The sequence below is a fragment of the Cheilinus undulatus genome, linkage group 10, assembly GCF_018320785.1.
Source record: "Cheilinus undulatus linkage group 10, ASM1832078v1, whole genome shotgun sequence".
Lineage (NCBI taxonomy): Eukaryota > Metazoa > Chordata > Actinopteri > Labriformes > Labridae > Cheilinus > Cheilinus undulatus.
Genome location: NC_054874.1, coordinates 23842026 through 23856306, shown reverse-complemented (window position 1 = coordinate 23856306; position 14281 = coordinate 23842026). Strand labels below are relative to the sequence as shown.

The 14281-nt window shown below is 39.4% G+C and overlaps 1 long non-coding RNA gene across 1 annotated transcript; it reads left to right on the top strand.

Moving 5' to 3' along the window:
* The first annotated feature begins 4048 nt into the window (after nt 1–4048).
* On the top strand, nt 4049–7669 carry LOC121516333. The gene is made up of 4 exons (XR_005992462.1): nt 4049–6376; nt 6464–6541; nt 6635–6688; nt 7113–7669. It is a non-coding gene; the product is annotated as an uncharacterized LOC121516333 (long non-coding RNA).
* The last annotated feature ends 6612 nt before the right edge of the window (nt 7670–14281 follow it).

The window sequence follows — 14281 nt, the reverse complement described above, 5'->3', positions numbered from 1 at the left end:
CCCATCATTTATCCTCTCCTCCTGTGTCACTCTGCGTTTCTGCTTGATTAAACGTCTTTGCTGTCTTGAGATAAACCTCATCTCTTCATTCACAGAAAAGCTGAATTTTCATTCAGATTGTGTGCAGATGCTTTCTTCCATCGTGGTTTTTCTTATTTACTGCTTTCAGGATATATGTTGGGATAGATAACATGCAGGCTCTGTTTATATATGGATGTCTTTATTCTGCTAAATCAATCCTCTGATAATGGGAGCTCTAAATGGTATTCTCTGTGCCTTCCAGATTCCTGCAGAGGAATACATAAGTGGTGCAAAACAAAACCCATCCATCAGATCAATGCTTGCACATTACAGTGCAGTCAAACAATCCCAGGCAGCCAGTGGAGGACAGAGTCTGAGTTCTAAATCATAGCAGGTTCGTTAGCACAGACTCTGTTATCAGGTGGGACACACATGGTCGAGCTGTGATTCAGGTTGGTGGCAGCTGCTTTAGATGACTGCTTACTAAATCCACCCAGCTGGTTTGCGTGTCCCACCTGGGCATATAGCAGGACTGACAGCCTATCATCATCAATTACAGGACATAATGTCCTTGCCACTGGGAGTCGTCGTGATGCGCTCCCAAACTGGCTAACGGGGCAGCTGCTGTCCACATGTTCACCCTTATGAGCATGCATGTGCCTTAACAGCATCTTTTATGACATATCCTGAGCATGTCATGTCAAGGGATGTTCGAACCAGGCTGTAGTTTTATAACCTTGGCTGGGATTATACAGGTCATAACAATGCCAGTCACTGAAACTTGAACTTGGGTCTCTTCTGTCATCATTTCTCATGAAAGAATGAATAAACTTTCATTGCCAGTTGGAGGCATTGTCATAGGACAGCAGGAGTGATGATGTAAAAGCAACACTACTTTTACAGCTCTCCTTCAAATCTTTCCTGTGCTGTGAATCTGACACACACTGAATAAAGATTAAGAACTTCTCGTCACGCTGTGCCTCTCAGATGAGGAGTTAATTACAGCTGACCCAACACTTAAAAGGTTTTAGCTAAGACAATCTCAGCTTCTGCAAGTGTTATGGGTCAAATTCTCCAAAACAACGTTCCTTCTTATGTAATAAAAATGCTCACATGAATTATTTATACATGCTCTAAGAGTAAGTACTTGTCAAAGTTTCCTACCTTAAATTTACCCCCGTTTTCTTTGCAGTGCTTCAGTCAAAGTGATGGGGGAAGGAGAAAATAGTGAAAAAGACCGCAAGGCATCCTATACTAGTTGCCCATCCGTGCAGAAAGAGCTCCTGAGTAGCTTTTAGGGAAATAGTCTTAGTGTTGCAGTTGTGTGTGTGTGTAGAACAGTGTGTACGCATTCATGCATGTATGAATGTTTGTATGCGTACCACAAAGAGGCCCAGTGCTTCTGGAGGTGTCACCTTGGCTAATGTTACTTGCTAGCAAGTACACGATTCAAGTGTATCCTAAAAGCCTGAAGTTTTTCCCTACAGCCATTTCTTTCAAAGATGTGTTTCCATTTGCTGTGGTCAAGGTTCTGGGGCTTTTAATTCTTTTGCATCGTCTGCAAAAGATGGATTTCTTATCAGGCCAAGAAGACAGATGGTGACGGAGGTGAGACAGGCAAATCATTGACGTTTGGACCATTTAGGCCATTTTCTTGAGTGAGTATGTCAGAAAGAAGCACTCAGGACTTTAATGCACATCTGAAGTAAGTGCATGGTGAAACAGACTTGTGTACTTGAGGTTGTGCAACATATTTGTGTTTATTAGGTTAAGGTAATAACTACTAGTGAGTAGACCTTGTTGAGGCAGCAATATCATACAGTGCCTATAAAAAGTATTCACCCTTGGATTTTATACCTTTTTATTGATTTTATAAATCATTCAAGGTAGACTGAGGTCTGAGCTTTGACTCAGCCCCTTCAGAACATTCACCTTGTTGTCTTTAAATAATTTCTATGTAGTTTTTGAAGCATGCTTCAGGTCATTGTCTTGCTGGAAAATAAATGTTCTCCAAAGCTGTAGTTCTCTTGCAGACTGAATAAGATTGTACTTCAAGATTTTTCCACGTTCATTTTCCCCTCTACCTTTACAAGCCTTTCAAGTCTGGCTGCCAAGAAGCACCCCTACAGTATGATGCTTCCACTCTGTGCTTTACAGTGGGGATGGTGTGTTTGTGGTGATGTGCAGTGTCTTGTCTGATGTCTGCCTGATCTAGGCAGATTTACACATGTGCCATATTCCATCCATTTCTTGATGACTGATTTAACTGAACTCTGGGGATGTTCAGTACTTGGGAAATGTTTCTGTATCCATCCCCCAACTTATACTTTTCAGTAATCTTTTTCTCTGAGTTGCTTTGAGTGCTCTTTCACTTTGACATTTTCAAAAAATAAAAAAGAGTTATATTGACCATGATTGATTTTTTAAAAAATCAATCAAAGGGTACAATAGCCAAGGGGGTGAACACTTTTTATAGGCACAGTGGATGTTAAGCAGAACTGTCTGGAGCATCAAATGCATCAAATGACCCTGACATCAGCCCTCACAGTAGGTGCCTGAGCCCATGTCAGTCAGTTTTCTTCTCTTATTTGCATGGACTGGATGGAAGAGAATTTAGTATTTGTTTTCGTCAGATCATTCAATTAGCCCCATTGTTGTGCAGAAAAGTAGTGTTTCATAATTATTAATATGATGCACAGAATTACTCTGTCTGCAGGTTGCTCTGTGGACCTACCAACACCACCTTAATGAGAAATTATGACCCAAATTGTAACAATTTTCAACCACTAAAATATATTTAAAAGAATGCTGCAAGCTTGAACTTTACAGCATATGAATGCAAAAAGACAGAATGACTCCAACATTAAAGCATATGAATTCCTGGGTGGAAATGCATGCATTTTTATTTACGTCATTGTGCCATGATAATGTAGTTTTTGTTCTCTAGAGATCTTGACACATAAAACTGCCTTGGTTGACTTGAGATAACAAAATAGATACATTGATGCAGTTGACCTAAGGAGCATGTTTTTTGGTGGTGGAAGGAGGCCTGAGTACCCAGAGAGAACCCACACATGCATGGGAAGAACATGCAAACCCCGCACAGAAAGGCCCTGACCAGGAACCTTCTTGCTGTGAGGCAACAGCACTAACCCCTGTGCCACCATGCAGTGCACCTCAAGGTTCAAGGTTCAAGGTTCACTTTATTATCCCTGTGAAGGGCAATTTGTTTCGCAGCCAGCAGTCAAGACATACATTCAGATCAATCATAAAAAGCAGCATTGACAACACAATAAATAGGAGCACAAGAGACTCTGTACAATACAACAATAAAACACAATAAAAACCAAGAAATAACACAGGCTTCAGCTAACTATTTAGAAAGCCGATGGCAGCAGGGACAAAAGAGCTTTTTAGCCTTTTTGTCCTGCATTCTGGCAGGCTGAATCTGCAACAGGATGGTAGCAGCTTAAACTCTGAAAATAAAGGGTGGCTGTGATCAGCCAGGATAGACTGGGCCTCCTAACTCTGAATAACTGAGTTAGGTCAGTGAGGGTCGAACCTGAAATTCAACTGCAGATTTTTGAAATGCCCTGCAATCTGTTAGGAATTTCTGATACTGAGGGACCTGTACCAAATGATAACAGAGAAAGTTAAAACAGATTCAATAAAGCGAGAGTAAAACATTTTCATAAAAGTGCAATCAACATTAAAGTTCCTCAAGAAGTGCAAACGTTGATGTGCCTTTTTACAGACAGCATCCACCTGGGATTGAAAAGTCAGTGTGTTATCAATGACTGTGCCAAGATATTTATAGTTCTGTACCTCCTCAACAGCCTGGTTGTTGATAAAAACAGGAGAGATTGCAGTCTTTGCTGCAATTTAACTTTCCAGGCACACATTCACACGAGTCTTTGTGTCTTTGTGTTTTTTTTACCACAAAGAAAAACTTCAGTATAAAAATGACTACATCCAAGCTAATGACGTTTCCAGCAGCAGCCAATGTTTACTGGCTTGCAGTACAGCGAAACCCTGCCCATAGCTACTGCCTTTAATCCTCAAACAATCATGATTGGGCCGGTCATTTTTCAGACCAGGCAAAAACATGTAAGCTTGAAGCTCTGCAAGATGGATCATGCCTCAAGCCTCTTAAGAATTGATTATAACTAACAATACAGTCATTGTATTTGCATTCATGTTGCCTTTTGAAGGGGTCTGTTCTGACTAAAGCACTCTGATGTTTTATTTGGATGTTAAAGTGAGCTTTGGTAGCAGAAGGAGAAATTATTTCTCTCCCTTTTTGCACACTGGAAGAGGACAGGACCACATTGTCCATACTGATACAGAATCAGTGCCTCTCACACATACAGTAAGTGTGTTGTAGCATTAGTAAAGGGGAGCACATTTTCTAAACTCAGATACTTGAACCTGTAAAAACCCACCCTGTAAAAATCTAGTCTGCACCATCATTTAAAGGCTGAGCTGAGCAGAAAACTCTTAAACCAACCATTCACTCTGAAGTGTCAGGAAATATGCTGATCTGATCTATCTGGTCAGATGTCAGACAAAAGCAGACATCGACCGGCAGCTTTGAAATCAATCAAGAATAAAAATCCCTCTTCTGCAAACTGACCCTGATCCTGAGATGTTTTGTCCCGCAGCCACCGGGGTTCCTGACACCAGCTGTGGTTCTGTGGCTGTGACTGTCAATGTTGTGACTTTTCAAACATCCTTTTCTGCATTTTTCCAACTGTGTTTGGGAGTATTGATTTGTCTTCAGCTCCAGTTCCATTCAAAGCGAGTAATTCTTTTATTTTTTTGTTGCGTTCATCTTTAGTTTTAAGGATGTCAGTCTCTTATGAAAATATTATTGTGAAAATGGTTGTGTGATTACACTTGAGGACACATCTATAAGCCTTTTCCATAACATAGTCTGTTTAAAAGATAAGTAAAACATCTAAACAGATTCATGTGCCAATTAAAAAATTGACAGTAAAGAGGTGAACAGTTCTAACAGAGTAGAAAGATGGCCTCAAGATATAAGTAAAGATATAAGAAACACAAAAAAGTTGTTAAAAGTGGCAAAAATGGGGGGAAAGTTGGGGAAGCAGTGATAATAGGGGTTAAAAAGTAGCACAGACAAGTTAGATCATCAGAACTCAATAATGGCTTGACATATTTTTCAGTGCCAAAATAAGGTAATTGTCAGCCAGAATGCTAGCACCAGTGCTACTGATCGAACACCCATGCATTGATATCAATAATTCGCAACAGGGGAGGGCCCATTCTCTGGGTTTTTTAGGGGCCCAACCAATTCTGTGGGCGGACCTGCCATCTATACTTTGCAAATCTGGTTGAGAATGCTTAAGAATCTGTGCAGAATCAGAATAGAGTTTATTTGCCAAGAACATTTTCACATACAAGAAATTTTTTTACTTAGTGTTTTGGTGCAAAACGCTGGGTGAGGGCTGGTGTACTGTTCATTAGGCTGACAGCAGAGGGGAAGAAACTATTCTTGTGGCAGGAGGTTTTGTTTCAGAGGGACCTCAGCCCCGCTAGAGTGGTGGGCCTCAAAAAGTCCATGTCCAGAGGGAGAGGTGTCAGCTGCAATTTTACCTGTGTGCCTCAGCATCCTGGAGGCGTGTACAGGTCATGGAGAGTGAAGATTGCAGCAGATCACTCTCTCTGCAGAGCGAATGATACGCTGTAGTCTGTTTCTGTCCCTTGCCATGGCTGCAGAGAACCAGACAGTGATGCATGAAGTGAGGAAGTGAAGTGAGACTGGATGATGGCTATGTAGAAGTGCACCATCATCATCTTTGGCAGGTTGAGTTTCTTCAGCTGCCAGAAATTGTGTCTAATAGCAATGTCCATGACCTCACTTTTAGAGAACTCTGTCCTGTGGTTTATCACTGCAAAATTTGATTACTTTTCTTGATAGTATCTGTAATAAACTTTGTTTAACTATATTGACGCGCTTCACAGTTTCCTTTAATCAAGGGAAATATCACCTGGAAGACATGATAACAGTGTAGAGGAATCCTGTCCTGACATTTGCAGCAACTGTGAATTTTACCCTTGACACTTCATATTAGTATTTACTCTTGCCTTTTATTCATTTTGATCAGCCGGTACATCTTTTTTTTTTTTTTTTTTTAAACATCTAAAAGTGAATGAATTTTTGTTCCTTTAAACATCACCACTACTACTGTTGCATGTAACTACATGGTTGTAAAATGTTCTTTTGCCTGTCTTTTTATTGACTGCACGTTTCCAAAAGAGATCGTCTGATCCAAACCTGCATCTTCACTGAACTTCTCCTGAGAGAATCTTCAGGTCAGCAATGGAGCAGAAGGTAAATGAAATGAGGAGATCCTGACATATGTTTTAGATGTCCTGGCTCTGTGTTAGATGTTCCCTGTGTCTTTCTTTGTCTCTGTAGTGTCCCAGCACCACATCTCCTCAGAAGCACATGAAGAACAGATCCAAGTCCACAGAGGAGATGCAGCAAACAAAAAAGGTCTGACATTAAAATCTCTGCGTTTCACACTCCTTTATGAATTTACTGTTATCCTTGAGCAGATCTAACATGGCATTTTTGTTTATCTTGAAGACTTTTTCTTCACAAAAATCTCTCCCGGGAGGACCAGAGCTGGACAAAGTGAAGGTGAGCTGTGAATGAGTTCCCTTCTAGCAGAATAACAGAGAATGAAGCACTATTTTCTGGAGGAAACTAACATATATGGTGTATGCATTAATTCTGCATCAGTCTTTGATTTATGCTCTAAAGCTCTAGATCAGAGATTCACAAACTTTGCCTTGCCATGGACTCATACACAGCTGGGACCCCACCCCCACCCCCACCTTTTACTTTGTAGAAATCTGCTTTCACCTTGACATTTAAGAGTTTTTTCCCTTTTTTTTTTATAAAGAAAGTCAAATGATATAGACCATAATTGATTTATAAAATTAATATAAAGCGTAAAACATCAAGGGGATGAATACTTTTTGTAGATCATACATCTTATTATATCTCAGAATGTGTTTCCAACTGATTAAATGACAGATGAGCTTTTTCTTCTGTTTTACAGGAGTGTCCTGATGGCTCTGACATGCCCTCCCCCTCTAAAGAAGAACTGAAGTGACAAATGACTAATGAGATCATCAATTTTGTTCATCATCAGAGACATCCCCAAGCATAGAAATATACATGCACACAATATAGCAGCCCTTAAAGGACATGCACCCAAACATTGAATTTTACTCTGTTTTGTCCCTGATGGAGGGGTTTCAGTTGTTTTCTCAAGATCCTGAGAAATGAACTCCTAAAGGGAAGCATTATGCAGCATTTTTATCTTAAGACAACAACATAAATAAGTTCTGATCTTGAGAAAACAAATGGAAATGACTTGTAATTGTGGGAAAACAGTGTACATTAAATGTATGAAGCTATGCCTTTGTAGGGCTTCTGTTAAAGGAAACATACAAACAATAACAATGATAATAAACTAGATCGTAAAAACAGAGAACTGGATTTAGGATGAAGGGAACTGTGAGCATGCTCACATTTGTTGTACTGGGAGTACTGTATACATATCAAACTAAATGTGTATTGACAATAAAGTGAATCTGTCTTAACCATGCTCTCTTAAACGCCAAACGTCTGACAGCAGCTGAATACTTCAAAACACAGCTTTAACGATTTAAACTGCTTGGCTTAAAGACAGAATGAAACAGAAGCTGTGGGGATTGAAAAGAATATGTTGGGAATGTGTTATCTTCCTCTCTGGTGTTTGCATGTGTGTGCAAATGAGCTCAACTCAAACAGGAACAACCGAGTGTGAGCTGAAGGGGGCTCTGTCTTTGACCAGAGGTGTCTGTCAGATCACACTGTGCAGGTTACACCATACTGCAGCCATGCTGAAATCCTTTCTTTTGAAGTACAGGCTGGTGTGTGACAACAGTTAGTCAGAAGATTGAGGGAAAAACTTCAATAACAGCAGAGACACACAGGTGGGTGGTTTAAAGAGCCTTTTAAAGGCAGGTTGTTGGGAATTAATGAAATCCCAGTTAAACCAGCTGCTTATGAAACACACTGAAATGATTACTGATGCCATGATTTGACCTACTAAAGCAAAAAAGTTTATCAGCATGGAGCTTGAGCTTTACTTTGAAGTTGTCTTAGATTTTTGAAACAGGAGGAAGGTGTGAGACAAAATGATGAGACAGTTTGTTTTATCATTGGTAAAGATAATTAATCCATCATTTGAATTTGAAAACAAAGTATGAAAAAAATGTTTAAATTGAACACTACTCACCTGGAATTTCCACAGGGCCCGTCTTGGCAGCATGCCTCCACATTTGCACCCTTTCTGGTCAATCTTTGTATTTCCACAGGTGGCAATTCATCACCTTTAGAGATACACCGAGTCTTTATTTTGAAGACCTGTAAGACCTGGACTAGATGCTGATGGACTGAATGGAGGTGGCTGGGGTGGAGGAGGGATTCAGTATCCACACTGACATGGCAGGCTGACTGTGAAAGAGAGAATGACGGATTTAAAATATGACAGGTGCATGCCGATAGGTCAAACGCGGTTGTGGGAGAATCTGATTAGCTTTTTACTTAAAAGAGTGAACTCCCATAATCAGCTGATCACCAGAGCGGGAAGAGAGAAAGAATGGAAGAAGGAAAAGATATGAACGAGTGGTGACCAATGAATGAGTCAGAACAGTCTTGCTGCTTTAACTTTTGCTGAGCTCCATTATGAGTAGCAGAGAAAGATAAAACATTACACGTAACACAAAAAGTAGAGTAAGGACACATTTTTAGCATTAATGTAGGAGCTAAAAATGTGTCCTTAATCTGTATGTTGTTGAGAAATTACTTTATAATAAGCGAGTGAGGTCCCTCCAAGTTTGTTGCTTTCCACTCAGTGTTCACATCTTTTGGGATGATGCTTCCTTCAGCTCCTTTGTCTCACTGAGACAAATTAACCCCTCCCTCTGAAACCAGTAACCCTGCCAACACAAGGGAGAAGAAAGATGACCACACTTACCCAGGGACATGTTATGTAGAGATGCAATGGCAGAATTTTGTTACAGGGTTACATTTTCTGAAGTAATCTTGGGACTGTATATGTGAATGGAAATCAGTAGAGTGGGGTTTTAAAGGTACACATCTAAAATGATTACAAGACAACAACAGAACACAAAAAAACTGAAGTAAACATACATATAAAATTTGAGGCTAAAAATAAAACATGATAAAATGAAATAAGATAGTGTGAAAGGAACACATTTTACTTTATAGTCTATTACACAGCTGCAATTTAAATCTATGAAAACCCCTTTTGTTTTATGTTACACTACACTGCCCCCAAGTGGCCAAAGTCTTAAACTGAAGAACTAAAGCACTTGTGTCATTACTGGGGACATTTTCATGATTGCACAGTAACTAAAAGCTAATTTAGGGGTGATATTAAGCAGAGACCTGAACCCTTCATCATAGTTTTCTTTCATTACTTACGACCGATCTCAAGAGACACATGGAATAAGGAATTAAGCCAAAACAATTTACATGACAACAGATTTTACACATTGGCTATTTCAATAAAGGTGCAAAGCAGAAATAAATGGTTTTTATCTTTAATCATCCTGCCCTAGTGTTGCATGGCACACTGAAATGTATGTACATTTTGGGTACTTTTTATTTAAAATGGTACTGAATTAAAAAATACTGACTTTCGGCACTATTTGTAGGTCAAATATGATGTGCAGAGCGATCAATAAAATATTAATAAAGCTAGGAGAATTAAAAAGCTCTATTAGGATCTCCACAGGATGTGAATGGTATGCAGAAACCATAGGATTGGGGTAGGGGTGCTGAGGCTGCTGCAGTACCCCTACTTTTTCTCTTGGCCACTGATAATAATGAAATAAAAAGAATTAAAATAAAGAAACTGGGGTTTTTTCAGACTAAGGGGCTTAAGCTCTAATGTTAAACAATGAAAAGAGATGATGAAGAGATTGTTAAAATTAGTCCTATGTTAGATTGTATCATGCTATTTTCAAAAATGTGTTATAACCGGCCTGATCCCTGTGTTCCCAAGGGCGATGATGAATCAGCAGCGTGTCATACATATCATATAGGTACACACCCATAAAAAGTATTCATCCCCTTGGATGTTTTACCCTTTAATTGATTTTATAATTCAATTATGGTCAATGTATTTTTTCTTTTATAACAAAAACATATCTTTAATGTCAAAGTGAAAACAGATTTCTACAAAGTAATGACAATTAAATAAAATTATATAGTATAAAGAAGTGTATAAATATTGAACCCCTTCAAGTTAGTGTTCAGTAGATGAAGCTTTGGTTGCAGTCCTAGGACTGATGAGCAGTGTTTAATAACCCATTAAGAAGCTTTCCTAACAATCAGACATGTTATTTGCTGTTATATGCTTGGATATAATTCACTGACCTGCTTCTGTGATTCAGTCACTTATACAAGTCTGAGAGGGCTGAAACATATGGTTTGCCTGAGAGTAATATTAACAGGACACATATTAACACATCCTCCAGAGGAGCAGTAGTGGGCTAACAGCTTGTTACCTCCCACTCTTTGATTGGCAGGTGTTTTCTGAGTGCTAGTATGCTGCCTGGTGACCTGGTGGCCTCTGTTTGCTTTATCCCCTGGGCTCAGTTGCGTGTCTTTGACTCGTACATCTGGAGAGGGGATTAACAGCATCACAGAGAGGGGCTGGTTTTACCAAAGAGCTCTAGAAACCACGCCACAGATTTAGCAGCATACGTGTATATAAGTGATTACATGTGTGCCTCCATATGCATCTCTGTTTCGCCTTTTCCAACGCTTAATGCTGCACCAAATCTCCAGGATTTCTCCGTCAGCAGCCGCTGACAGCAGCAGTAGCCTTGGCTCTCCTCCAGCAGCTGTGTGAACAACAAGAGAGCTGTTATCTCTCACTGGTTCTCTGCTTTCATAACAGTTTAGGAGGAACAACTTTGTCAAGAGGGTTATTAGGTTCTGCAAGTTTGAGGTCAGCAGCTTTAATGGATTTAGTTGGGAGCACTGCTGATATGACAGAACTGCTGCAGGACTAATTATTAACAATCACCCTGTTTGTCGAGTCGTCACGGTGTTCTCCCATGCTAAAGAGGACATTGCCTCTGGCTGGTGGAGTGTGTGAGGGGGAAAATGTGTGTATGTGAGTGTTCAGAAGATCACAAAATCTCCCCGATAGTTCATCTCCAATCACAACATGGATTATTTAGAGTCCTGGCACGGCACCCGAGCACCTACAGATTCCTCTGAAGTTGTGGAGTTAACATTGATGTGGCTGAAATACTTCCCCTGACTTATCTCATGGATGAATGATAATTTAATACCAAGACTTTAATCTCACCATGATGTGTGGAAATATGAGTGCACTAAGATAGAACAAGCTTTCTCCTAACATTAACCACTAGGTGTCAGATCTCTCCTTCTTTCTTACAGGTAGAACCTCAGAGAACAAGACTCAGAAATCACATCAAACTTCAGCTCCAAATTTCCCACATCAGGAGAAAAACAGTATTCGCTGACAAAATCCACCACCTGAACTACAACGTGCTCCCTCAATATTTGCTTCATTAAGTCAAGAGTTTTTGTTAATGATTAAAGACAAGTGGCTGATGATGGAGCAGGTTAATAAGCAGACAGATGAGGTGTTTCCCCTGACACATGAAAACATATTAAAAGGTGATACACTCTTCAGTTTAACAGGTTTCTCTCCAGCAAGACACACACCACAGCATCTAAGACTATTTTAGACAAGGTAAGATACTTTACTGTTGGAACTGATGAATATTTAGGATAAGTCAAAATTTGATGCCTAAAGCTAATCTGGGAAAGAGTTGGCCCATGTTAATTTGGAGTATGTGGTAACTCTGATCTTCTTACTGATCTTGTCTTGTAATGGCAAGAACAAATCTCCACTAACCTTTATGATTTTGCTAAGACAAATTTTAAATTCTCACCCTTAGAGAATTGGACTTTTAAAAACACAAGTGAATACATTTTTCTAGACTTTAAGCTTTTATTATTTTCCTACTTTGAAAAGTTCTGAGGTATTCAGACATGGAAACAGGGGTGCCTCTAGGGAGTCTTGGGCCCCCTGAGAGAATGATAATATTGTAAAAATTTACAAATATTCAAGTATTTTTGGGGCTCCTGTCATGTGCCCTAAGCTTACACACACCAGATAAACAGTTTCACTACGTAGGATATATTTCAAATTTTTCATTCAATTCTCAGACGATACTGGAGGAACGTTTTGTCACATTCATGACGGGCCAATCAGAGCAGTAGGACAAAATGATGCTGTACACATGCGCTTTTCTTGAGCTGATAGGTTACTGCTGTAGTAGATTGTTAATGGCAGCACTTCTTGGTTGATAAAATTGATGCTAAAGCTGGTCAGGGGAGTACAAAAACATCTTCTCAGCTGAGACAAGCCTTTGGTGTGGCTCTTTGCGCTTGTTTTTAAAAAGAAATGTGGTCCAGGAGCAATGAAACTGCCACTTTCCTACAGCTACATCCAATCTAATAGCTACCACGACAGCAGCCATTGAATTCAACAGCAAACCTCGCCCTGTAACGATCGCCGAAGCAGATGGTGAGAAGAGTGAAAACATCTTCTCCATCATTTAAAGCTTTTAACTCTTACAAATGCTGAAGCAGGTCAGTAGAAAAAAGAAAACATCTTTCCCATCATGAACATCTTTTAGTGTTGTTTTTATTCGTTATTTCATGCAGAAACATGGTCAAGTTCTGGTAAAATTGACAGTATACTAAAGCTATATCCGAGCTAATCCCTGCACTGGAGGCAGCCATTGCAAACAACATATATTCAGTACTTGGTTCCTAACAAAGGGATCTCACTCTTCTGGTGCTCTTTAGACTTCCTTCTTGGCATGACAGGAAGCCTGTCTGATGTTATGTAGCAAGTCCTGTTTGGACTTGACTAGCAAAAGCCACGAGCTGAGATTGATGGGCATGTAAATCATAGTACTGAACTTTAACCAGCTGTGTTTGTATGTTTTTCTGGTGGTTAGATTAGAACGCTTTGACAATTGCACTGTATTGGTATTCACGCTGATTAAAAATCGGGACGGGGCTGTTCAAAACCAGGACATATTCCTGTTTTACAGAAATCTGTCAGGAGATTGAAAATTGGATGCATCTGTTGTGGGCATGATTGATACTCGTTCACCTACCTCCCCAACAACCTATGAACTTGTTCACAGTTGCAAAGACAGTCATAAAAACAGCATACAGTACCAAAACTGGTCGGGATCACACATTTAATTCCTCCGCCAGGATTAGACAAGATTTTTGTTGAATAGTCTGCCATGGTGCCATCACAAAAGACAAATAAAATCATGCAGTCTGACCTGACCATTAAATCTGTTTTTTTTTTTTAAATAAATGTTATTTCAGTCAAATTTATGGTTATTTCTTTATTAGAGAGGGGGGTTGATGTGTCGTTTTGTAGTTTAGGATTACCAAATGAGGCTGCTAATAAAAACATCTTAAAAGATTTTTTAAAAGACTCAAATGTATCACTCATTGGGAATGATTCCCTTGGAATATGTAAGAAATAATAAAAAAAGGCTTGTTTAGCAGTAAACCATACCTCAGTTTGTCTGACACATTTCCCATCAGAACACTACGAGAATTCAAATTAACTATGAAGCAATAGTGACTCATGTGGCTGATGATCTTATTTGTTTTTCGTTTTTTTTAACACATTCAGAGACTCTAGTATAAATGTTAGTCTGATTAAAAAGCAGCTGAAACTCCTTGTATGGGCTTTAGATCATATTTTGAAAGCTATTTTCACAAAAAAAGCCATTATTTTGTATTTGCAATGATTAATTTGATCAAAATTGCATTCCCACGGCTCATATGTCCTTAAGAAAATATTATCCAGTCTGCCATCACCCACTGACACATTACTTAAAGTTTAATGAATAATTTATTTTTCCAACCACTCAAACACAGTTTGTAACAGTGAAATTAAAAACAACACAGAAATACATGTGAGTCACAGTGACGCAAAGGCAAACTCACTAATAGCACAAAAAAACAGAGACACAAACAGAGTTAGTGGCAGGCCAGCGAACAGATGAGCACAGGGCTGACAGATTAGAGGATAACATTCTGTACACACGCCCACAAAATACGCACAATCGC